Here is a 26,984-nt window from a genome sequence, read left to right on the forward strand (position 1 = left end):
TATTGCCACATCAATCTGGGTATGTGTGAGGGGCTGCAGGGAAGCCCCCCTGTGACATCCCGGTGCACCTTCCTGCGTGTCACAAGCTTTCCGAGGCACGACCTTTGTCAGGCACGTTCTGCTCCTGACCTGTGTGTGGCCTCTGGAGGCTAACCGGCCCCTTTCCTTGGGCACGTGACCTTGAGACCAGGGCTCTAAAGGTTATTTCAGGGCACTGGCCTGTTAATCCAGGGGAGGCTTGCACCAATAACACTGCACCCTGGTGGGCCCAGCAGCCGAGAGAAAGGAAGAGTTTAGTTCTTTTTAAAACAGAAACCAGGTCCAGTGGACGGAAGGGCCCTATCTCCTTCGGCCTGGGACGGGGGTCGGGGGGCGGGGCTGGGATTTGGAGGTTCACGGAGCCAGAAAGAGCAAGTCAGGCCGGCTTCTCAGCGGCTCGGTCCCCTCTGGCGTAGGATCTGGAACCAGCGCTGAGTCTGAAGGAGAAATGTGTCGTTCTCCTTCTGGCTTGAGGATTCCGCTGTTGTTTTGGCTTCTTTAGAGTGTGTGTGGGAGTGGGGAAGGAGGGCGTTTGGGGATGGGAAGGAAGGTATCTGGGGAGGGCGAGGACGCGTCGCTGGGGGTGGTGAATCGTTGGGTCCTGGGGCGAGAAGCCCAGCGCCGTGGGTAGAGGATGGAGGAGGCTGGTAGGAGTAAAGGGGAGTCAGGGAGGATGCAGTGAGGTGGAAAATGCCCCCCCTCAAAACAAAAAATCTCTCGAGAAGGGCTTTCACCCTTGCGCTCTGCTGGTGGGAAGTAAAGGGGGTGCCTAAGAAGTGACTTTCCGGCCGGGTCCTCTCCCACCCTCCTCCCATGTACCCCCTTATGGGCCGCGCCCGTCCGCCCCTCTTTCCCGCTCAGCCCGAGCCTTTCCAGAGTGTGGGCTGAGGTCGTCGGGGCTGCAGGGCCGGGAGTGGACGGGAAGGAGGCCCGGATGGGGATGAGGGGAGAGGGACCGAGGCCGGGGCACCTGGCGGTCCCGGCGCAAAGGCCAGGCCGGAAGCGCAAAGGCCAGGCAGGGAAGCGCAAAGGCCAGGCCGGGAAGCGCTGGGAGCTGGGAGGAGAGGATGCTTCACCTACCAAGGCCTTCGGTTTGCCACGTCCCATTCTTCGAAGCTGAATACGTACCCCCGCCCTGACCCGCGCCCCATTCCTACCCCGGACTCCGTATTCATCTCTGCTGACCGTCGTGTGCCCATCTGTGAAACTGGGGGAGCGGAGGTGCGCGGAAAAGGTAGCCTCTCTGGGGACTGTCCCTCCCGTTGGTGGCCCCGTGCCGAGGGTGCCCTGTCCTCTCCGCGTCTACCCGCACCTTGGCTCAGTCCGAAGCTTCGGGAAATGAGGGTTGACCTAGGTCTTTGGGGCCCCAAGTTTCTTGAGCAAGAAGAGAAAAAAAAAAAAAAAAATCACAGCCGGGAAAACAGGAGCAAAAAAAGAAAAGCAAAAGGAAAGCAGCCCTGTTCATCTTCGCTTTGCTCGATTTAGGTGTCTTGGGGGCATGAGGAGAAAAAGAGAAAAAGAGCAAGCCTCGTGCACGTTGGAAAGCGGGTCACTGGGAGCCCCGGGGCGCGGGGCCGCGGGCCGGATGGGCGGCGAGGCCTAGCCCGGTGCCCCGGCAGCAGAGCCGGCCGCCTGGTAGCACCCGCTCGCCCGCCGCTCCCTGCGAAGAACCGCCTGAGAACATTGCACCAAGCAGCAAATGGAACTTCCAGCGAAAGTACCGCCTCCTAGGTCCTAGGTCTCTATATTTGTGTATGTTTAAGAAATAAATAGATTGGCTTTTAATTTAAAATAAACCTCCCTCCCCGCTTTAATTTGGAGAAAGTCCCCAGTGATCCTGGAGGTTTATTTGCGGTGTGTGTGTGTGTGTGTGTGTGTGTGTGTGTGTGTGTGCAAACCATGACCCAGGTCCTCACTTCTTGGGTAACATTTCCATTTTAAGACAAAAGGAAGAAGGATTAGAAAATGAAAAGGTGACTCTATTGAGAGTTGCTGACACTTCATTTCTGACCTGGAACATTCCTTGCTCTCAATAATACCTGCTTTTTTTTTTCGAGGCCATCTGAATTTGACGCAGCTCTCTCCAGGCCCCCAGGAGTCCCCATACGGTGGCCCAGAGCAAGCACACGTGGACCGGAATGCATCCCATATGAAGTCTTTTTCTTGTCCTATGTCTACACTGGAGATGCAATTAAGTATTAAATGTTTTTTGTTGTTGTTGTTATTGTTTTTTAAACTGAAGTCCCAGAGCAAGCACACGTGGACCGGAATGCATCCCATTTGAAGTCTTTTTCTTGTCCTATGTCTACACTGGAGATGCAATTAAGTATTACATGTTTTTTTTGCTGTTGTTGTTTTTTAAACTGAAGTCAAATTGAGTAAGACTTGGCAAAAACACCCAAATAAAAGAACTCTAGATGGGACTTGGAAGAAAAAACATCTTTATTAGGTATTATAATTCTCATAATTGTTATCGAGAATAATCAGCCAGGCAAGCCTCAAACACAAACCACCAGCACACCCCTCGGCCTGTGTTGACTCACTAAACCCACCCACAGAGTAGATGAGGAAGGGTGGTTCCATCTGTCCTGGGGAGAATGCTTTGCAGCTGCCCCCAAAGGACTCCATTCTAAGATTGGAACAAGGGGTGGGGGAATTATGTAAGTTCCAGTAGAGGGAAAGAGAAAATTATTTCCCTGCGGAGATAGTATAGGTGGATGGATGTTTTGTATGTGCGGTTAAATGCCTTCCTATAAATATTAGCAATGGATATGATTGTGCAAGAAAATCTATGTATATATGTGTATATGGGCATATGCCTGCTGAGAAATTACCCCTCCCCCCAAATCTTTATTTCTTGGGTTAAGGCTCCTCATGCGCCCACAAAAACTGTCCCCCCTCCCCACCCCGCTAGGGAAAGGAATGTAGAGGCCATACAGGAATTTACCTTTGCCTTTGTTAAAGGATCAGTTTCTTTTCCGCTTAAACAGAGATCTGGGCCTGGGCTGTCTCTGGCAGGGGAAAGAAGAATATTACCAAGTTTTCCTTTGATACATTTCTAAATCCATCTTAAAGTAGCTGGTGCTGTCACCTTGAGAAACCTATGAGCTCCCATCACCATGAGGACCATAATGATGGTGGTGTGTGTGAACTGACGGGGGTCTTCATAGCATATTCGGTCAGCAAACTGCCCCCAAACATGTCCTATATTTAAAAATTCATATAGTTTTTCCTTCATTTAAGCCCCAGCTTGTAATTAGAGGGGCTCAGATAGAGAGGTAGGGGTGAAGATGACGTTGAGGGTTACAGAAATGCCTTGAAAGAGCAGAAATCATCAGGTTTCTTACATAAATACCGCTGGGCAGAAATAGGCCCCTAATAGAGCAGAAGGTAAGAAGCTAGGACTGATCTTCACCTTATACCTCTATTTGCTGAACACAAAAGGGGCCTTGAAATTACCCAGGGGGCAGAGTGGTGCATTCATCGGTGCCATTTTCGGCCATTAAAGCCCCCCTTAAAACCACATTTCATAATGAGACCTGGTAAACACTGGAAAAGCCCCGGCAAACCCAGAACACTCCCACACACATTAGAGCTTTCTGGAACAAGAGTTTATATAAGTAATAAAATAAGAAAATACACCCCTCCCATCCTAATTATCGGCAGCAGGAACCTGGCAGGCCTCGTCCATGGTGCCTGCGGTTTAAACTCTCAGGGAGAAGCGTGTTAGGTTTCCACCTCAAAGGGGCGTTACTTGGGGAGGCATCTGGAGATTGTACTGGCGGCAGGCACATCAGCGAAGGGCACAGTCACGTCTGATGGAATTACGGGGAAGCAATTACGGAGATGAGGCTCATTAATGTGGACAACTGTGGGGTCGAGGGTTGGTCATCAGAGGCTTAAGTCAGGCCCCAAAGCACTGAAAGAGCAGCGCTCAGAGGAGGTGGGGGGGAGGGCCAAGGAGGGACCATTTAGAGGGAGGACTGTTTTGGAGGCAGTGGCTGCCGGTCCCTCTTAGGACAACCCTGGCTAAGGCTCCGGGGTGAGAGAAACTGCTTTCTCTTCTGTCCTCCAGCCAGGCTTGCCTTCTGGGATGTGAAGAAGAGCCCTGCGCCTGCAGTTTGCACGACGTGAACTGCAGCCTTCTCTCTGCAGGGGTGAGTAGGTTCTGGCACATTTCTGCCAGACTCAGAGAAGGTTCTGGGAGTGTCTGGAATGGGGCACAGCACACTTAACCTCACCTGACTCCAGACACTCCCTTAGGAAGGCAAAGGAAAAACCCAAGATATAATAATTACACAATGATCGGCACATAGTAGGTACTCAGTAAATACCTGGGAGGACATGAGGCTAGGGATCCATGAATACTAATTTATTTCGTGGGCTGTACGAGGCTTTGGAGAAGAAAGAGCGCCTCAGTAAGCTTCAGCTGAGACTCTTTTAGGCCTTGATTACTCTGTCAGGAATCAAACTAAAACTGTAAGCATCCCTTATGGCCTTGGTCTTGCAAAGACGGGCCTCTGCCAGGGGCGGGGAAAGGGAGGCAGCAGCCTTCCAGGGTGGGAAGATCCAGGTCTTGGCCTCCTTTCTCTGCAGGGACCTGCCCCTCCTCCGTTTTCTCCACCTGGAAATTAATGAGTTTAGGTCTCTCCACTGCAGCTCAGGGTCGGGGGTGGGGCTGTGACTGTAGAGCGCAGGGGGATCTCTAGGACCAGCTGCTGCACTAGGTCTGCCGATGGGGAGGAAGGCTGATTTGGGTAGCAGGCTCTTCAGGATGAGGGAGGGTTAACCCTTACCATTCCCTGAATGGCCTCTTTCAAAAACAGTCTTTCCTCACACCCCCACCTGTACACATTCTGTTTTTCCTTCTGTTCAGATTTTAAAAAGGAACGCACCGCCTCCACCCCCTTGGGTCCATGTAGGTTACTGCACCTCTCCCCTCCTCGGCATCTCCTGGATCTCTGCCTGAAACTGCAACTGCAGCCGCCAGGAGGAAGTGAGTTGCTCCTGAGAGCCCTGGCCATACTTTCAGCTCTGATGGAGCTTGTGGTGAACGGTCCAGGAGTTTGGTGCTTCTTCCCCCTGTATCTCAATGACTTCCTTTGGCTTGTCAGGTGCCCACAGAGCTACAGCAAAGAGGGACAAACACCTCCCTCCTCCCTTCCTACTGGCTGCCCTCCCCCCAACCCCCAACCGCCAGCAGAACCCAATATATCTGCAGTCCCAGCCCTGACACAGTCTGCCGGTCTTCTGGATGCCAGCTTATTTGTTTAAAGGGTAAACCAAAAGCTAAGACCAGAGCAAAAACACAGCCACGAAGAAAGGTGTCGCCCCGCATACAATGCACCCCGAGCCCAGAGAAAAATCTGCACACGGAAGCACTCCGCAGTGCGCTCACAGCAACTGCCTCCCCGCCCCCCGCCCCCCCCCCCCAATCTGGGCTTGCACAGATCTGTGTTTCTGTTACAGAATCAGCTTCTGTTTCTCTCTGAGTCTGTTTGCATCTCTAAGCCCCTGTCTGTCACAAGCCACACACCTCCCCAGCCCAAAGGCTCCGGTTGGGGCAGCCCAGCCGGCGAGAGCCCGCGACCCCTCCCGCCTGAAGCCGCAGCGCTGAGCTCTGCGGAGGGCGCCTCGGCTCTGTGGCTGCTTCCTCGGAGGGCCCTCGCGGACCGACGGTGCACAGCCAGCCCCATTCTTGGCATTCACCGCGTGCCTTAATTGTATGGACATTTAAATCAAGGTCCGCTGTGAACACGGAGAGAGAGGCCTTTCTCCTGAGGAAGGAAAGGAGGAAGGAAGGAAAGGTGGAAGAAAGGAAGGGGGATGGGGAGAAGATGGAATGAGAAAACAAGGAAAAACACGGAAAAAGCGGCGCGTGTGCGTGCGCACTGACAGCGGGGACAGGCTCGGGGTGGGGGAGCGCAGGGAGAAAGGGACCACAGCATCCTCCCTACCGCAGCTCCCCCGATCACACAGACAATGAGATAACAGCGACGTCTTCCAAAGGCTCTTTGTTCTCCCCCATCCTTTCGGATCCAGGCTTTTTCCTGCAAAGCGGAGGGGGTGGTGGGTTGCGGGATGTGGGTGGAAGTGGGAAACGGAGGGGTGCCTCCCCCGTGTTAATTACCCCGACTCCCCCGGCCCCTTCCGCCAGCCTTGCCTCCCCTGCAACCCCAGACAATGAACAAAACAAAACAAAAAACACCACCAACCCCACCTCGCCCCAGCGCAGCAGACCCTACCCACCCACCTCGCCCTCAGCTTTGCCCAGGAAACTGAGGGGGGCCAGGAGGGGGAAGACGAGGGCAAGGAACGAGCAGGGCAGCAGGAGCTCTGCAGCGGCTGCCAGGGCAGGGCAGGGCGCGCGGCCGCAGCCTTTACCTCGCTCGCCGAGTCCAGGCGCAGCCGGGCCGGGCGTGCCGCAGGGGCTAGCTGCCGGGGTCCGGGGCCAGGATCTGGGGAATCAGCCTTCCGGAACTCGGCTGCTGCAGTCCTCTCGCTCAGGTCCCAAGTGGTGGAGGGGAAAAAGAAAGGGGGGGGGGGGAGGAAAAAAACACCCATAAGACCGAGGCCCATCTGGCCCCTCATCAGCTTTGTCAAGTCTTGCATACGCTAAAATGCTAATGACCTAGATAGCTCATGCAAAATGCAGCAGGGAGGGAGGGAGCGAGGGAGGTAGGAGGGAGGAAGAGAGTGAAGGGGGGGCATAGAGAGGGAGGAGGAGACGGAGGGGAGGGGAGGGGAGGGGAGGGAGGGGGAGAGAGAGAGAGAAGGGGGGGAGAGAGAGAGAATATCTATGTCTTCGAAACACCCCTACCACTCTCCCCACCCCACCCCAAACTGTCAACGGGCTTTACCAGGTGAAGGGTGGGCACAGATTTAAAAGTCACTCTTGCCTAATGTGCTGGATCCCTGGGTTTCCCCCCCACCCCCGGAAAAATAGGGGGAGAGGGCCAGAGAATGAGAGTCCCCAAAACCAAAGGGATAATAAGACATTATTTTCAGCCCCTTCCCTCCATGCCCTCCTCTACCTCTCCACTCTGTTTACACACAAATCCAGACGCCTCCTTAAGTGTGTACATGGACATATCAATTTTTCATCAATTTCTCAGAGCTCCTATCAACAGACATCAGTATTCTCATCCCCAGCAAAACCCATCCTGTGAACCCAAAGGGGGGTTAAAACAGACCCCTTCTTTTCACCCTCCTCCTCCAGCTGGCCCATCCCCGCTCGCATCCCCCTCCCGCCACTATTCCCTTAGCCCTCCAGCCATCATCTCCGGCTTCTACTCTTTTCTAAGCCTTCTGCCCCCCAGTCTCCTCTCCAACACCCGGATCTCCAGAGGGTGAGGCAGGGAGCAGGAAAGCCAAGTTGAGTCTACCTGGTTTCCCACAATTCTGCTCCCATTCCCAGAAAACAAACAGACAAACAAGCAAACGCAACTCCTCCCCAACAACGACACTGTCCAAGCACACCAAAAGGATAAATAAAATTCAGTTCGAATACCCTCAGAGGTCCGCACGCCGGGCGGGCCCCCTACCGCACGGGAGATCACTCGTATTCCGGAGCCAGCGCTCCCGCGAATCCCTTCTGGCGAAACCCAAAGTGCTTTGTCCGGGGTTGGGGGGGGTGTCTATTCAGGGTCTTCTTCTCTCTGTTCTTCTTTTTTAAGAGACTGGTCGCAGTCCGCAGCGTTCCAACGAAAGGCAGTAGATCTACTGGAATAAAAGGGATCAAGATAATGTACAGGCAGAAGAATGAGGGAGGGATACGGAGAGGCAAAGGAAGTCCGCATCTAGGGAGCGGCCGCCGGGGCCCAGCCCGAGTGGCTGCCTTCGCTGGGGAAGGGGCGGGCGGAGAGAAGGCGCTGGTGGTCGCTCCCCTTGGCAGGAGGAAATGATAACCATGATAAGAAGCGTCATGGTGATGATCATGAGCATGATAAAAAAATTCAGAATCTCCCTTTGGTGAGCCAGAGCATGCGTGCAGGGCGGACTGCACTGCTGGCGGCGGCGGTGCCGGGGGGAAGGAGCGCAGAGCAGAGCAGGAGGCAAAGGTTGCAGCGGCAGCACCCTCAGATGAATAATAATAACGCGCAGCGCAAGTTGCGGTTTAGCCTGGAAATCCAGCCCTCCGCGTGAACTCACGTCGAGGGCGGATTGCAGGGGATGGGGAAGAAGGGGGAGGGGGAGGGGACGGAGGAGGAGGGAGGGGCAGCAGGGGAGAGAGGAAGGCAGAGAGGGACAGAGAGAATTTGGAGCCTTTTAATTTATCTTACCAAGCCCCAATCTCGCTCGCCATCCTCTTCGGGTGAGGTCCTTTTGAAAAATTATTTTTCCTTTAACGGATTATTCAGCTAAAAGAAGCCACATCTGCTGACTGTACCGAAAACAAGAGGATTAGAAGCCGGTCCACAGAGCCGGGCCCGCAGCCCCCCGCCCCCTCTCTGCACCAGCACACGTCATTCTCACTGCCCCCGGGTACCTCCCTCTCCTGCTTGCTTGGGGAGAGCTGCGCCAAGGAAAATGCGGATTTGGGGAAAGTGACAAGTGGGAGCGCTTGGAAGGGCGGGAAAACCAAGGCGGGAGGTGGCGATTCGCACCCGCACATTCACACGCGCTTCCGTTTATCCGTTTCTATCCTGGGAGAAGGGGGCGCTTTCGCCGTGCCCACACGCGCGGCACCTGCAGTGGTCAGTGCCCTCCCTCCCTGACGTAACCCGCACCGGTCCCGGGACGACTCCGCTCAGCGGCCCGGGCCAGCAAACCCACACCTGGTCCTCCGCCCCGCTACCCTTCCTCCGCTTCCTACCCGGCGGGTGGTCCACCCCGTCTCTCCTGCTTTGGCAAATGGAGTGGGGGTTGCTCAGGGCATCGCACGCCCTCTGCTTCTAACCCCAGGCGGGAGGCGCGGGACGAGGGTTTCCGCGGGACGCGGCTCGGGCGAGGCCCGGGGCGGGGTGGCTGGGGGGCTGCGGCGGAGGCGGTTGACATCACTGCGGAGAGCGCGCGGCTCTCCCGCCGCTGCGGCGACCGGAGGGCCTTTGCGCCTCCCCCCACCTCCCCTTTCCCCCAGCCGGAGCCTCTGCGTCAGGGCAGGACGGCGGCGGGGGTGGGGAGAGGGGTTGTCGTGAGCCGGGGGGTGCGGGGAGGTAGTCCCATCCCCCGCCCCCTCGCAGTCAAGGTGAACGTGAAGGAGAGCGGGCGCGCGTGCCCGCGCCTCTGGGTACGTGCGCGCGCCCCTCCTGGCTCCCGGCCGCGCTGCCCGCGGCGCCCTCCCGCCGGCCCGCCCGCCCGCGCCGCGCCGCCGGGGCCAGATGGACGCCCGGGATTAGAGCGCACACAAGTGCGTCTCCACGTCCGGCCGCCACCCGTCCCGCGAACGTTTAGACTCACTTCGGGAGGCGCCTTTTGTTGTGCTGGTGTGTGCCCCGTGTGGAGTGTTTTTCCGGGAGCGCGGGGTTAGCTTGGCCTTAAGGAAGGACTCAGAATGAATAATCTGTCCATTAGAACAAAACCCCCAAACACCCCCGCCCCGACCCCCCCAACACAAACCCAGCGCCAGCAAGGAGAAATCTTCGGTCTTTCCCGGGAGCCGGTTCAGCAGCCGCGGGAGTCAACCCTCACCCCGGCGATGTCCGCACACGCAGGGCCCATCTGCTTCCCCTACTCAGGCTTTTCTTCTTTGATGACTTAAAAAAAAGAAAGAAAGAAAGAAAAGAAAAGAAAAGAGAAAGAAAAATCTAAGCGTTCCTTGGGCAGCGCTGGATTCAGAGCAACGAGCGATGGTAGAAAGAACAAGCCCCTGACAGCGACAAGCAGCTCCTCAAATCAGATGGCCCGCGCGCGGCGGCCGGGAGCCGTCCTGCGGGGTCGCCGCAGATGCGCGCCCACCGTGCGGGAACCGTCCCAATGAACGGTGACCCTGGGCTCGGCCCTGCTCGCTCCCAGGCCATTTCGGTTCTTGTTAATTATTGGGTGTTTGCCTCATTAAAAGAAGAATAGCAATCACACAACCTCTTAGCACTGGGTTTTTGCTTCCAACAATGTACCACGAGAAGCTTAAAAATAAACAGTTTTTGTAAATTCCAAGAAGCGGAAAGCTTTGCTTTATATTGAGAGAGAGACAGACAGGGAGAGATAGAGATAGAGAGATGAGAGGAAAAGAATATAAAACATCCCTGCAGCAGATTTTTAATTTCTGACGACTGTAGTTTGTCTTTCCAAGATCCCCGGAAAGGGGATCTCTTTACGGGGAAAACTTACCATTCAGATAACGTTGCCCGCAAACTAAAATACTTTTCTGGTGGAAAAACTATATTGGCGGTCGCTTGGCTCAAGACTGCCACCATTTTGATAAGGGTTTTAGATTCAGGACTATGTGTTTCCTATTCACTAAGGATTCTTTAAGCAAGCAGTCCCTGAACACCTTCTACGTGGAGGCATGGGGCTGCGACTTGAGTTCTAGGTTGCTTGACTGAAGGGCAGCAGGACACACCGCTGCTGCCCTTTCCTTGGTTTTTCTTAAAGGCCTGGTTTTGTTTTACTTGAGGACGGTTTCAGTGCGGTCCTCCTGCGCCGTTGCTGCAATGCAGGATATCTGCTCTCTCATCTTGCGGCATGGGGGGAGGGGAGCAGAGAGATGGTTTTGTAACAGGCTCTGCAGGCCTGAGTAGGAACGCCTTAAATGATGAGCCCCGGGTTTAAACAGAAAAGAAAAGAAAAGAAAGAAAAGAAAAAAAAGCCGCTGATGTTGAATTAATCGTTAGAGCATACCCCTGGGGCTTTCTGCAACGAGGGGGTCACGAGTCCTTTCCCCTCCCCCCAGTCACAGATTTCATATCTGTTTTTAAACAGTCTGATCAGATGCTGGGACATTTGTGATGGCTTCTTAAAACCTAAACCCTTGGGCTTAAGAGCTGTCTATACTCCTGATCAAACTCACCCCAAATACTAACACGTTAAGAAATTACATTGTAAAACCTTCCCAAATCCGATTGACCGGGCTGCTTGGGGCCCATATGGCTAGACAGCTGTGCCGCTCCACGTGAAAAGACACCACTGCCCCTCGGATGGTATAAAGCAGGGGTTCCCCAGAGAGCTCAGACATGACCTAAGTATTAGCTTAGCCTGGGGTAAAGACTGAGTTAAATCTCTCTCTTCTTGGAGGTTAAAATAAAGACAACAACAAAAATCACAAGAGGTGCACTTTTGAATTCACTGTAAATTGCATGCCTCCCGCTGGTCCCGCCAAAGGAAGGGGAGAAGACCAGAGAAACAAACTCTCTCCAGCTTACCACAAGCATGACGTTAGGCAAACTGAAGACACGGGAGACTGGAAAGAAATATATTATTTGCCAAGCGTACCATGTGTTGGTGACATTTGTGGTTCCCTGTTCAGAGAAGCAGGGTTCTGACCTCAGCCGATACCTCAGTGTTAACCGTAAAGAACAGCCATCAGAGCGCAATTTCCATGGTGAGAAGATGAAACCGTGCTTTAAAAAGGAAAGCCCATTATGAAATGCAGCCGGATTTAATTTTTAATATGATGGCGGATCCTCTAACGCATTCTTTGCTGGTGTTTGCATTCAGGAGGAATGATTCATCCTGTGGCAGAAATCAAAATAACACTCTGCAGTACTTTGAAATGGGCTCCTCGCTTTTAAAGGTGTCCTGAAATAGAATATTCTATAACCTTCAAGTTGTGGCTGGAGAAACTGAATACAAAACTCAGTCCCTACTGAAGTGTTCAGGCTAGATAAGAAACAGGCCTGTTCTTACTTATCTGTGTGTGCATTCACATGCTGCGTCCTCCAGACTCCTACTTCTCTTCAGGCCTTAAATATTTTAAAATAAGGAAGAGGGGAAAAAAAAAAAAAAAAACCCAAAAAACCCTCACAAATCAACCTGGAGAGTGAAATGGGGGAAAAAACATACTGGTTAGAGGATTAGATTCATAAGCTCTGAGTCCAAAGTCAGTCAACATTGTTTTGGAGAAATTATTTCAATAGTGAAACTACATCCTTTGAAAGCTTTACATGGATTTAGCAGATACTGAAGTGTTCCTTTACTGTCACTTCACATCTTTGGAAATAGCGACAGATAGTTCTGCAGTGACTGTGGCTTTAAAAAAATAAAGCAATTTTGGAGACATTATTTGAATGGCATAACCAATGAGGGAACCCTGGAGATCATTTGGTTTCCTTCTTACTCAAATAGAAGAGGAAAACAAGGCCTAGAGAGAAGGAAAAATTGCTTCTACATATCATGTGGATGGTTTGTAGCAAATTCAGTGGTAAAGTTAAGAACAAAACCCATTCATTTTTTTGCCTGTATGTTTTTCTCATATCATATTTGAACTTTAGGTTTTCTTATGATTTTGAAAGTAAAAGCCCACCTACCCTAGCAGTCCATTTAGTGTGTAGCTTGGATTTAATTTTGAAATGCAAGTTTTTCTATTTAGATTTCTCTAGTTTTAGGGATATTTCAGAACAAATTTAGGAAAATACACACTGCCAACCTCTTGTGGCTCCGGAAGGATAGAGCAAGAGCTACACAAAAGTTTCTGAGCCTTTGGTCGAGTGAATTAAGTGCCACAACATGCCTAGAAGATAATCACATGAAAGCCAGAGCTGGAGGTTTTGAGGAAGGACCCCCAGGACAGAGGTCTGGCAAACAGCATCCTTTCATAATCATTTTGGGGGAAGGATGAGGCACGTGGCAGGAGTCTCTGACACAGATCTAGTTTATCAGGTGGCAGTTACAAAGTCAATTTGTTTTGTTTCTGCATTATTTAATAAATTATTCATATTGTACAAAAAAGGAATCTTGGGGAAAAAAGAAACCCCAAAAGTAAAATAAGCTGTGGCATGATGAAGATGACTTCTACGACCTTGGGCAAGTTAGTCACTCTATCATAGAGGACATGAAACCTCTTCTTCAACAGGAGACGCTTGGAGTAGTTGGTTTCTAAAGTCCCTTTCAACACAAAGAGTGTATGATTCTGTTGTTTAAAAAAAGAAAATCCGCATGTTCCTGAGTCTGGAAAATACTGTTTTCCTTCTAAGATCCACCTGGCAAATACTGTTCAGGGCCTGAAAAGTTGAACACAGAAAGCTTCAAGAAGTGTTGTGTGTGTGTTTCAATGACATTCATCTGAAAGTACAACCCTCTTTATTCTTGATGACTCTCTGGGTCAGGAGAAGGTCCCTGTATCAGGTGAAAGCATTTTTCTTTTTTTTTTTTTGAAAGCATTTTTCTATCGCACTTAGAATCCCTCAGCACAGTGTAACTGTCTGCCTCTTGTGCCTTCACAGAAGCAGATCCAAGCTGAGCCCTGTAGCAGATTTAAAAGCCCTCCCCTTTAGCTCCATCCTGACCTAGATTGTAGGAAGAAGACGAATGATTCATTTGCAATGCTTATGATGGACATCTACGGCAGGGTCCTCCCTCCCCCTTGTTCAGAAAGAAACCCCTGTTACCCTTATCATCTGATATTACCACAAGTAAATATTTTTGTTTAAATTGCTACATAGGGCATGAGGCTATTTCCTAATGAATTATCTGCCCCAGGGAGATCTATAACTTGCCAGTGCTTCAGGCAATTTTTAGCATGTGTCAGATTGTGTTTGCACTGGAGAATTTGGACTGTTTTTTTTTTTTTTGGTGCGGGCAAACTATCCGGTGTTTCTTTTCGTCTTTATGCAGAGATATACAATTCAACATACCTTTACAAAGAGAAAAGCCTTGTTTGTGTTTAAGAGTCTGACGGGAGCACGCAAGCACTGTTCTTACACGTAAAGGATCAGATCATGGAGAGGAAATAATGTTGGTACTCGTATGTTGGATACTGTTTTAATGCAAACTGGACAAGGCTTTCTTTGAGTTTCATTTAGAGGCAGCTACCCTGTACTATAAGTTATGAAACCAGCGCATTACCCTTGGAAAAATGGTCCTGACTAATAAATAATGAGATGCCAATTGGTGTGTTCATTACATATACAGATTTGAAGCAGAATTAGTAGAAATTACTGAAATGGAAATCTTGTCAATCACAAATGAGACAGCTGACAAGTCAGAGCAAAAAAAAAAAAAAAAAAAACCCAAATGTGATTCATATCTTGTAGGATTGTGTCTGAGGATGATTTAAATAAATTTGGACATTAGGTGGTGATAAGACGAAAATGAAAAATAGCATCCAGTTGGGCAAAAAGACTGTGGTAGGCCTGGGGGAGTGTGAAAAAAAAAAGGAAAGGGGAAAGGGGAGAACGAGGGGGTCGCTTGTTTGTAATGACTGAATGAAGAGATGAAATTTAGAATATTTATTTCCCAGTAGCTGACACTCAGGAGACATTCAACTATTTTTTATAAAATAAAATCAGTGTCCCTTCTGTGTTGAGCAGCATCAAACAGATTATCTGCATATATAACTCTGCTGGGAGGCCACAGAATCGTCAGCTAGAAGCGCAGTGCAAAGTCGGTTTACTTCCCATCTTTAATTTCCAAATGTGGTAAACAGGCATTTAAAAACACTGTATGTAAAACAAAGAGCCACTGCATGCCAGGCAGCTACGAGCCAGGCACAGTGCTGTTTAGGTGTTTTCCTTATATGATCTAACTCTCACAGCCTTACTAACTCCATTTTAAAAGGAGAGGTGACTGCTTCCCCGAATGGTTAAACGACTTTCTGAAGTGCATAAGCTGGAACTGGAATCCAGTTATGACCAGCCTCAAAGACTCCGTGCCGCAGGCTTCCCAAAAGAAACAAGAACAGCATTATATAATGTAAAGTTGCTATAAAAAAAAAAAATGGTAAGCGTTTGTCCTGCCTCCTGTACCAAGTTGAAGCGAGCAGTGTGAGACTGACAGAGCAGATGAGAAACACCACTCAAGATAATTTCTCCTGCTAAACTCTGTAGTACACTATGCAAATATGATTGCAAAAGTGGAACGCTATCAACACTTTAATGCTAGATATCTTTCAAAGATGATACTTAGAGTAATCAACATAAACTTAGTATACCGTATCCTAAATAATAAAAATGTTGGCTTGCATCATTATGACATCTTAGTACAACCTAGAAAGCCTATCTGGATGATATGTAGTGATAATAACATTCTACATTCAAACAGCATCTCAACAGTCACAGCGTTTTGTCACCTGGGGTGGGGTGGGGGAGGGGAGGCGGAAGATAGAGAAGGACTTAGGGGCTCTTTTGGGGGCAGAGTGCCCGGGGAAATTCTTGGGATGGAGGATGGTAAATCAACGAGAACATACTTCCATTTGGTTCTGGGAGGTCTCCTGCTTCCTGTCTCCCCCAAGGCAGGACTAATAAGCAAGACCCCTGCTCGGCAGAGATGTTTCCTGTTTTTGGTGCATGACTGGATACCCTGAGCTGGTCCTAAGCAACAACAACAACAAAAACAAAAACAAAAAAAAGGAAGAAAGAAATAAAGAAAGAAGGAAAGAAAGAAAGAAAGGAAGGAAGGAAGAAAAGAAAAGCCAAACAGTGGACTGAAGCAAGTGATGGAAAAGGTAGGAGGGAAGAGAAAAAAATAATGGGAATTGAGTTTTTATTTCTTTCTTTGTTTCTCTGTTTAATATATATTTTTAAATTATTGAGCTGACCCAGGACAGGAAACGACGGCATTTTATTCCAAATTCTTCAGCTTGTCATATGTCAACAACCACAATATCACCAAGACTTCCCTGTCTGGTAGAGAAGCTAGCATGCTCAAAGAATGCTGCCTGCATGGGGTGGGCTACTGGCCTGGGAGCCAGGAGGCCTGGCTTCTAGTTCTCGGTTTGCTGCAGTAACCTTGGACAAGGGTGCAGGGGTTGGACCCAGAGCTCCAACTTTCCTTTGTTCTGTTCCCTGCTCCCTGCTCATAAGGCTCTCTCCTGATGCTTGCAGGACAAGATCCCAACTCTGAAACTGTCACCGCACTACGTTTATTCTCCTCAGGGAATTTTAAAAGGCTGTAACATCAATTAACAGCATTTTGGGAACCCCTAAGCCAGTGAGGGATGGTTGGGGGAGACAGAGGAGGCTTTCCTGGCACTCCTGAAATTGTGCTGGTTTTGCGTGGTCTTTGTCCTCTTCTACTACAGAGGGTGGACATTGTAGGAGAACAAGCGGGGGTCTTGGGGCCAAGACAGACGCCAGACCACATACCAGCTTCCGGCTCCACCACCTACCTGCTCAGTGACTTTGGCTAGTTTTCACGTGCAATATGAGGAGGATGGTAATGCCGACCTCGCAGGGCTGGTGTTTACTGAGAGAACACCCAATAAATGCCAGTTTTGTACTTCTCTTTCTGCCTTCTCTCTAAAAGGGGGGCCAGGGATGATCCCTGCTCTGTCATCCCCTCCACCTCCCCAGTAAAAGAGGATGCAGGGATGTGGGCAGGGAAAATGCAATGCCACGTGCTGTGAGATCCATGGCTGGCACCAGTCTGAGCAGAGGGGGGACGTGGGGAAGGATTATTTTATGATGCATCCTGCAGTTGACCCACAAGATTCTGACTGAACAAGCAATGTGAAACAGCACATTGTGAAATAGGGAGAAATACAGCTACGAACTCCTCCTGAATCCTGGGGGAACGTTTTGGAATCTTGAGGGTCTCAGAAGCTCCCACAGAAATGGAGCTTGAGCAGGTGGGGGACGTTGCCTCCTTGACCTGACCGGCAGTCTTGGCCCTGTTGTGTGTGGCGTGGTCAGAGGTGGAAGAGAAGCTTAGAGCTAGAAGATAAGGACACTGAGACCCAGAGGAGTGAAGCACGTTTCCGTGGCTCCCCAGTTACTAGGTGGTTGGAATCAAAGAGAAAAGGGGGGCAGAGGAGGGTCCAGGTGAGAAGAGGTAGAATTCTATGCTGGGGGAATTTGGAGAGTCTGCTGACTTGCTTTCTCACTGGGCCTGAGCACAGCTCTGACAGAACCCCAAGCTTCTGAGGTTCTCTTTTAGATGGGTAATAGCTATACCTACCTCAGAGTGTGGTCGTCAGGATAAAATGGCACAGTGCACGAGAGACACAACACAATGCCTTGTCATAGTAAGTGCTCAACGATATTAGCTGAAGGCATTTTTTTACCTCAAAAAAAACAACAAAAAAAAGGCAGCCATGATGCTATTGGCAAAGGAAGACTGTTAGTGTAATTGGCTTTCTTCTTAGTGAAAAAACCAGAGAAGTTCCCCGATGTCTGTGGTAATGACATCACCATTAATGGCAGAGGAGGCCAATTGTAACCACGTTTTCCAAGGGTCAAAGTGACTCTCTTTCTTTTGGAGAACTGAGACTTAAAGTTAGGGTCTGTTTTCAAGGAAGTGACAGCCTGCAGTAACTACTTTATCACCATTTCACTTCTGGTACAATCTATTAGCAGGAACGCAAGGAGACATTGAAGACTTTAGCTGTGGATGTGAAGTTCTTTGGGGATGTCTGGGAGAGACAAGATGAAATTTAGGACTTGTTTTATGTGATGGAACAGCACAGACTGAATGAGAGAAAGAGTCAATTTTTAACATTCTAAGGGAGACATTGTAAAAAGCATTCATAGACATCTTCTTAAATAGCAGGGTCTTAGACCCTTAATTTCTGGCAGTAAGAAACCTGAAAACCTCCTGGAAATTAACACCTAAAATTTTAGATAAGATATATGAATATTCTTTTAATTGCATAGTAGAGCTTGAAGGAAATAAATATAACTGGACAAGAAATAAAATCTAGCTATATGCTCTTCCTAAGAGTTGCATCCAAAACATGGAGCAAAAAGGCTGAAAGGAAAAAAATGAGAAAAGAAATAGTAGGTAAATACTAACTGAAAGAAAACTGAGGTAGTTTATTAAAGTCATATGAAATAGACTTGAAGACAAAGACATTATTAGTGATAAAGATGGTCTCCACATGATGAACAATTTAAAAAGGACAATTAAGGAGAAGAATAATTCTAAACTTGTATGCCCCTAGAAACATAGCTTCAAAATATAAAAAGCAAAAAGTGAAGCAATTTTAGGAAGAAAATGACAAATTGGAAATGATAGTAAGAGATTTTAATGCATCTCTCTTGGCAATTGATAAAAACAGTTGGAAAGGATCTAGAAGATTTGAACAACACATTCTCAAGCTTGCTTTAATAGACAGGCTTGGAAACCCCTTATCAATAATTAGAAAAATCATGTTCTTTTTGTGCATACATGGGACATTTACAAAACTTGATCATGTGCTATCTCACAAATGAAGTCCTAACAAATACTATGATATGATGTCATACAGTTTGTTATTTGACCACAATATAATTGAGTAAGAAATGATTAGCAAAAAAACAAACAAAACCAAAAAAACCCTACCTGCTTCTCTCCATGCATTTGGGGGAAAAAGACATTTCTAGATAACTCACTGGTTCAAGAAGAAAGCATATTATAGTTAATTAATTAAGTAAAATACTACATATCAAGATTTTGTGTCTTACAGTTATAGAAATACCTAAAGGAGAACTTATAGGCTTAAAATGCTTATATTAGTAAAGAAGAAAGACCAAAGGTTAATGATCTAAGTGTCCAATGGAAGAAGTTAAGAAAAAAGAAAAACACAGTAAGCCCAAAGAAAGGAGAAGAAAAAAATGACAGGGAAAAAAGGTGGTGAGATTCAGACTCTAATACCATCCGGAATAGGTCCATGGCTAGTTTATGGATGAGAAACACGCCTCCACTGCAAATACCTATCCCTCCCAGCGGAATATATTCTCTCTCCTCTGAAGGTCCTTCTCACCAAATCTGCACCATCTTTGCAGTGGACTAAAGCTGTGTCTTGTTCTTCTCTGTAGGTTGTACATCTAGCATAGGTGCTCAGCAAGTCCATTCAATGACTTTTCCCTTGGAGTAATTTGCTTATTTACCCCCTTTGCTAGATTGTAAACTCTTCGAGGCAGAAGCTAGATCTTTCTCCTCTCTGCTCCTCCACAACATGTGAGCCAGGACTTGTGCAAAGGAGCCACCTGATACCGAAATGTGTTTGAAGTTGCATTGAGTTTGTAGACAGAGCATTAGCTAATAGGCTGGAAGAGAAATGGAAGAAGGAAGGTGGGAGTGATTTCTGATTCTTTCAGACTTGGGAATCTGATTGTATTTAGAACAAGCTATTGCTGACCTTCAGCACAAAAAGAAATTTCCTGATTCCTGGGTGTGATTTTGAGACTTCTTAAGAAACTTAAAAAAAAAAAAAAATTCCTAAACTCTCCATTGGAGAGGGAACACATTCCTTTCTGATTCCTGTCTGTGATGGGGATGAATGAGTGATTAGGGGTAGAAGGTTTTAGAGCTGGATGCTACCTAGGTTTCAGATCCCCTCTACTTTTTTTTTATTGTGATGGTAAGATATCCATGACATAAAACTTACCATTTTATCCATTTTAAACTGTACAATTCAGTGACATTAAGTACATTCATAATGCTGTGCAACTACCACCATTATCCATTTCCAGAAGTTTTTCATTAATTATCCCAAACAGAAACTTTGTGCCCACTACTTTTTAACTGTGCAATTTTGCCAGTTTCTTCATCCGCAAATCAGGGCTCATCATATTTTCTCCTGAACAGGATTATTATCTGGATTAAATGATGTAATGCATGAAAACTGCTTAGCATAGTGCCTGGCACTGTGTTTTATTGGGTAAGTACTCAACAAATGTTAAAGAAAAGAGCAAGGAGAGAGGAAATTCAAATCCTTTAGAGCTGAGAGGGAGGTTCGAGATAAAGCGTACGTAGTTCATGGAAAGCATGCTGGACAGCGTATTGATGGGGCTAGTCTAGAACCATACCTGTTGACAGATAACCTCTCCAGGCTCAAAGCTGTGGGACTGGAGGAGACTATCTCTAAAATTCCTTCCATAATTCAAAAAGAGTCATGTACCAAAATGTTCATTGCAGCTCTATTTACAATAGCCAGGACATGGAAGCAACCTAAGTGTCCATCAACAGATGAATGGATAAAGAAGATGTGGCACATATATACAATGGAATATTACTCAGCCATAAAAAGGAACAAAAATGAGTTATTTGTAGTGAGGTGGATGGACCTAGGGACTGTCATTCAGAGTGAAGTAAGTCAGAAAGAGAAAAACAAATACTGTATGCTAACACATATATATGGAATCTAAAAAAAAAAAAGGTCATGAAGAACCTAGGGGCAAGACAGGAATAAAGATGCAGACCTACTAGAGAATGGACTTGAGGACACGGGGAGGGGGAAGGGTAAGCTGGGACAAAGTGAGAGAGTGGCATTGACATATATACACTACCAAATGTAAAATAGATAGCTAGTGGGAAGCAGCCGCATAGCACAGAGAGATCAGCTCGGTGCTTTGTGACCACCTAGAGAGGTGGGATAGGGAGGGTGGGAGGGAGGGAGATGCAAGAGGGAAGAGATATGGGGACATATGTATATGTATAACTGATTCACTTTGTTATAAAGCAGAAACTAACACACCATTGTAAAGCAATTATACTCCAATAAAGATGTTAAATAAATAAATAAATAAATAAATAAATAAATAAATAAATAAATAAATAAATAAATAAATAAATATAAATAAATAAAATTCCTTTCACCACCAGCACTATACCGGGCATGTCATGGGAACTGAAGAAATGCTTGAATAAATGAATGAATGAACAGGTACGTAAACATTTCAACGCTCACAGGGAGGATAGAGCTCACTTAGTCTTAGTTGTCAGTTTATCATTGAGAAGACTGAGACTCAGAAAAGTAAAGTAACTGATTCCAGATCACACAATTAGGGGTAGAACTGCATTAAAAAGCTAAGGTTCCTAAGCATATGGTATAATCTTAACTTGAACCAGAACCCAGAAAAATAGGAGAAAAACCTGAGAACACCCGAAAGGCCCATGCAGTGCCTAATTTAGAGTCAAAGTCTCCAAATGTTCTATGACATTTTCCTGCTCTGACTACACATTTGATCCAGAATGTTGCAGATAATTGCTTTTCGTTAAGGAGAGAACATTTCCTTCCATTTCAAGGGCAACGGTCATTCTGGTAAGGAGGATCATAGAAAATAACTATTTTTAAAACCATAATTCTTGGAAGAACTAGGAATTTTTAAAAGGCCAAATATAGCTCGCACCAGGTTTTAACCTCACCCAGCCTAGTTTTACTTGTCAGGTATAAATAATAATACCTCACGAAGCAGCGGTGGGAATTAAATGAGATAAAGAATGTGACGGTCGCTTGCCCAGTGCCTGGCATAGGCACGATGTTCAGCAAATATTTGTTCCAAGCAAAGGGAGGTATTATTGATGAAGCATGCTCTCCAGCCCTACCAAGAGCCCACTTGACCCTGCTGGGAAGATTTGCTGGTGCTGCGCACACTTTGCTTGCAGTGTGACCCAAAGAATAACCTTGGGGGAGAAGGTAGCCATTAGGACTGGAGCAATTTGTAGCAAACAAGTGCTGCTTTTTGCTGCTGTGCCTCAGGCAGCAGTTAGTCAGAAATGAAGTCCCATGTTTACTGGAAACTTCGAGAAGGGTCTCGGCGACGCTGATGCCTGTGGCTGCAGTTTTCGGTCTATTCCCAGGGATACGTGTCACTTGGCATAGAGGTGGTCATCTTATACCCAGATAGAGCAGTGGGAAGAATCCTGCACTGGGAGCCAGGACACTGGCTTCTAGACCTGGCCACTCATTAGCTCTGTAATCTCAGGCAAAGGGCTTCACTTCTCTGAACCTCGGGATCCTCTTCTGTGAAACAAGGGTCTGGGAATGCATGATTTCTCTACCTTTCTCCATCTTGACAACACTACGTTCTATTTATTTATTCCACACACAGCTTCCCAAGTATTGCTGCTCACTGAAAATAAGAATGTCCATACACGTGTACAGTCACACACACACACACGCGCATCCTCTTACACACCAGAATCTTCACCTAGGGAAATAGCACAAAAACCTAACACCCCAGTGAATGGCCATTTTACTCACCACCTTTAGAGTGACATAGCCCAGCTGCTTCTGGACTAGGACATCATCTTCCTTGTGACCCGACGTTTCTGCTGCCAGATGATGTGGAAATGGTGCAACCTGGCTTCCACCCCCTAGAGCAACTGCAGCTGTGGCTGCTGCAGCCGCCCGCCTCTTCCACCATGGATGCTGCCTCAGCGCAGAAGTGCTGAGCACAGCACATTTCTGAGCGTTGGGAGGCAGACTGCATTGCTGCAGAGGGAGGTGGGTTTCCATTCTTCCAAGGGCTATTTCTACGCAGCGAGTTTTAGGGGTGGGAAGAAATTCAACATTGCAACCCCCAGAGGGATGAATTTGAGAAACCTTGGCTTTTGCCAAGATCAGACCCCCCTTGTGAAGTCAGACTCAAGCGTCCGGGATTGTGATCTTGCTTCCTGCTCCAGATATACGCTAAGGCAACACTGGTATTTGTGGATGGGGATAGTGACAGGGTCTTTAAGCATCCTTAAATGCCAGGGGAGATGCCTGGCTTTTTTCTTAAAGGGTGATGTTTCTGTGGGCTTCCAGGGTTCCAGGTGACATCATTCAGCCTGATAGGACGAGATGTGTTTTGTGGTGCCGGCTTTCTTGGCATAATCTTTGGGGAATAGAACGGGGAAGAGCCTCGGACTCATTTGCTATGGGGGTGGAGTTTGCTTTGTAATTTCCACAGATGTCTCCCTGAACTGCTCACTCAGCTTTTGGGGTGCCAGTTTTATCAGTGGCTAGTCTTTGCTTGCACATAAATTCTGTAGCTGATGGGCTCTGGGAGTTTTTGTCATCCTGACTTTCAGTTTTCTTTTGTTTTTTTCTGGGTTGCATTGGGTCTTCGTTGCTGTGCGTGGGCTTTCTCTAGTTGTGGCGAGTGGGGGGCTACTCTTCGTTGCGGTGTGCGGGCTGCTCACTGCGGTGGCTTCTCTTGTGCGGAGCACGGGCTCTAGAGCACAGGCTCAGTCGTTGTGGCGCACGGGCTTAGTTGCTCCGCAGTGTGTGGGATCTTCCCAGACCAGGCATCGAACCCATGTGCCCTGCATTGGCAGGCGGATTATTAACCACTGCGCCACCAGGGAAGTCCTCAGTTTTCTCCTCTGCAGAATAACACCACCCACAGGGTGATCATGAAGAATTTACATGATTTATGGCAACGGCCTGTAAATCTTTTTGAAAATGCTCTCCATCAGTAAAAATTTATTTGCGTGTGTACCCCCAGTGTGTGTATATTTATGTATTTGTAAATTATATAACACACATGTCCTTAGCTAACACCTCAAGTCAAAAAATACGCTAAAGATGAAGTTCATTACTAATGGTAGTGGATGTTAAATGATATTTCAAACACTTGTGACAATTTCAAAAAACCTTGGCCAACTTCTTCTTGGATCTGAATGAGTCATCATTGTTTTGATCTTATAATATGGTTGTGAATGTGGTTGTAATATGGTTGAGCTCTTACTAGGAGTGGAAGTGTCAGCTTCACCTTTTCTTGTTGCTTGTGTTATTAGTATCCACTTTCATTTGGGATTTCTTCACAGGAATCTTTCGAAGCCAAGCATCCACTCTGTGTGTGGGGTTAGCTTAATTAAAACTAAGATAGTTTGCTCTGCAACTCCACTAAACTCTTCCACGCAGGGAACTCTCACTCTTTCCTCAGGATAACATGTTTCCTGTAAGCGACACCTGGGCTTCTAAAAGTCATCAATGTCAATTCATATATCAGATATTAATAAAAATTTATTTCTTTCTGATATTTAAGACAAAATAGAGGTTCTGATATTTTCTTTCCTGCACTTCCGTGGAGGGTTCTGCATATCCCCTGGCGTACTTATTTGTACCCTTTTTGGAAACCCCTGACTTGATGGATGTAAATATGCTGTGTAAGCTGCAAGAAGTGACTACATGAAAACCACGGTAGGGATGCATATTCAGAGAAGAATGTCTTCATAGGCAGACCTATTGTTACGTAAAGCTCTAAGGATCTCAGCACTTTTCCAAGAAGGATCAACCCATTGATGCTCACAATGAGAACAGGCTTAGTCATTCCTCCTTTAGAACTGGAGTCCCAGGCAAGTTGGGCTGGTTTCACCTGGATCTTTTTGACTCCAGCTGTGCTTTCTGCATGACTATTAGGAACACCTGAGCATAGATCCCAATTCTATATTCTCTGGATTAGAGACCTAAGAGAATGCTCTGGAAGAAGAAAGTTTAGCGTGGGTTTAGTGTGGCTGTAGGATTATAAATGGGAAGAAAGGAAAATGCTTTTGCACCGCAACTTCAGAAGGCTTTGTTGGGTTTCAGAGAACCAGAACTATGGGTCCAGTTCTAGGATTTTGGACAGAATACTTAGAAATTGTTTCCTGGACCCTGAAAAATTCATTTCTTTCTTCAAAAGCAGTTAGGTTACAGGGTTCTGATATGGAATAAGTGAGGTCTGGTCATATTGGGCATTGAGCCAGAAGAGGTGCTGCTTATCAGCAACCAGACTTTGGGAGACAGAGATGGAATATTCGCAAATTGTGACTTAAGTGAAACTTTCACCTGAAAAGTCTCTGTAGCTCGCCCTGTGATTACATACATGGGAGCTGGGGGTGGGGGAGACTCTTAAGTCATTGTGCCTTTCAGATTTTGTTGGGCATGGAGAAACTCTAGAACCTAGGCTTTCTCTAAAACAGAGTGATAGTCTCTGAAAGTCTCATTGATAGTTTTCTGGTCTTTTCAAGGGCAGGTGAGAAAGACTGCATCCAGAGAGTAGTCTGGCTTCACCACTGTCTTGGAGGGAGCAGTTCTCTCTGGAGTAAATTTGACTTCAGAAAGAATAATAGGATAGAAGAGACTCAAGGAACCTATGTTATCCAGCTCCAAAGGGAAGGATAAAACAGGAGAGAGAATTAAAAATATATATTCAGTGAAAAATAAATGGCAGCTCAGGGCCTTCTTTCCTAATATGTTCTCTCATAGTAGCAGAATTGTAGCTTGTTACGTATTTCATGTCAAGTCTACTGTTCCCATCTTCCCTTGCTATTAGGTATGGCCATGGGACTTAGTTTTTGTCAATGGAATGTAAGCCACCTCCAGTTTTGTTACTTAAGGTATTGATGTGTCCCCACCATGCTCTCTTTCTCCTTCCCATGACATGAACCCAGACGTTATGGTGACCCAGCTTTGGACGTGTGAATGATGCTGATTCTCTAAGGGATGGCCAAGCAGTGATTGGCTCTCTAAGTAACCATGTGGAGTAAGGGGGCTGCCCCCTCCCCAAACCTGGGCTACTGCAGTGGATGCCATGGAGTGCTACCTAGATCTCCTCCTTCAGGCCATAAGCACTCTTTCCTCCACATTCTGGGAACATTGGCTGCTGAAGTTTCACATTTGAATTCTTTTTCAGCAATTACTCTTGGCCAAAGAGAGCTGTCCCACCTGAAGTTCCATTCCCTTCTCCAGGGACAGCCCACATGCAATGACTGGTCAATGCCTGGTCAGTGAAAGGCCTGGCCCCTATGCTTCAATTTTGGACAACTCTAAAGGGCATCCCAGCTACAGAGCTCCCTGTGGTATCCGCTGATGCTTCTTTATAATTCCAACAACCTTCTGCCCAGCTGCTCTTCCAGAAAGCACTCCTCAGTAAACCTCTGCCGTGCAAGTCTCCTTAACAGTCTATTTCCTAGGGAATCCAACCCAATATACCACTCACACTGTGACTGTTACATGAGTGAAGGAAAACCCTCTATTCTTTAAGTCTCTGCAGTGTTGGGTTTATTTGTTGCAGCACCTCAAACTGCACCTGAATTCAATTATCGAGTAGTGAGAAATAAAAACTGACGTGAGAATTAGAAGACCTGAATCCTAGTTCTGTTTTTTCCAGGAACTCTTTTTTTTTTTTTTTTGACTTTGAACTTCACCTTTCTTGGCCCTAATCTTATCAGCGAAATGAAGGCGTTGGATTAGATCATTTTAAAGGTCTCTTCCAACTTGAATAATCTGTGGTTCTCTTCTTTCAAAAAGTATCCCCTCGTGAAGCTACAGAGATATCCAGTGGCAGTTGTATTAGCTGAAAATTTCCACCCAAGCAAAAGATTTGGAATGCGACCCTCCATCATGACCTCTCTCTTGCTTCTCCTCATCCCACCTCCTTCCCCTTCTGCCGGCGCCACCTGTCCTCTATTCCTTTCTGATTCATCTCATCCACCAGCCAGAGAGTAGGTCCAGAAAACCTCAGTCATTTCTTTGAGCTCAGCTGCTGCTGTATACTTCCAGCTGAAATTCCATCTGGAGCCAATGTTTGAGGCCAACTCCTCCTGTGAGAGCCGTCTTTTTTCCATTGCACCTTTCTGCCCTGCACCCCAGGGGTGGCTTGGGCAGAATTGGCAACTGAGGACAAACATTGCATTTTTTCTTCCCCAAGTCAGAGCTCTTTTGGAATCAGAATGCTCTTGATAACCCTCTCTGGGAACATGATTCTGGGCTAGGCACTGTATCCACGAGGAGGACCCAGCCTTGCCTTCATGGCACTTACACACAAGCTTAAGTATTATCATTCAGTGAGAAAATGGTTAGCTTTTTATTCAATAGTGCTTTGCAGTTTAGGAAGTGTGTTTTCGTATTATCTCAAGTCATCTCTAAAATAACTCAGTAAGTCTGATATTATTATTCTTCTCATTTGACAGATGATTCTTTTAAGAACACGCCATAATTGGCAGAATTAGGACCAGAACCTACATCTTCTAACCACAAAACCTGCACTTTTTACCTTTTCCCTTTTATTAGCCTAATAAACATCTTCTCTAGGTCCATGCCTAGACCCTCCAGGCAGGTCTCTGGGCACCCATGAAACTTGGCTATGTGTTGGTATATAAATGATTAGTTTGCAGTATGCCACCCATCCCCCCAACTAGATTGGGAATGTCTTGAGAATAGAGCCTGTGTCTGGGTCATC

The 26,984-nt window shown here is 47.3% G+C and overlaps 1 long non-coding RNA gene across 3 annotated transcripts; it reads right to left on the reverse strand.

Annotated features, from left to right (window-relative positions):
* Nucleotides 1–2,463: 2,463 nt before the first annotated feature.
* LOC309664096 lies at nt 2,464–22,987 on the reverse strand. Of its 3 annotated transcripts, XR_014265584.1 has the most exons (8): nt 22,037–22,987; nt 9,670–9,734; nt 9,439–9,514; nt 8,322–8,422; nt 7,550–7,761; nt 6,424–6,541; nt 5,997–6,089; nt 2,464–3,050 (listed from the first exon to the last, which is right to left on the reverse strand). It is a non-coding gene; the product is annotated as an uncharacterized lncRNA (long non-coding RNA). The 3 variants fall into 3 exon arrangements; XR_014265585.1 differs by lacking the exon at nt 22,037–22,987 and having other exon boundaries at nt 7,550–7,758; nt 9,670–13,270; XR_014265586.1 differs by lacking the exon at nt 22,037–22,987 and having other exon boundaries at nt 9,670–13,270.
* Nucleotides 22,988–26,984: the final 3,997 nt, after the last annotated feature.

The sequence above is a fragment of the Balaenoptera physalus genome (assembly GCF_965194825.1).
Source record: "Balaenoptera physalus genome assembly, chromosome: 7".
Taxonomy (NCBI): domain Eukaryota; kingdom Metazoa; phylum Chordata; class Mammalia; order Artiodactyla; family Balaenopteridae; genus Balaenoptera; species Balaenoptera physalus.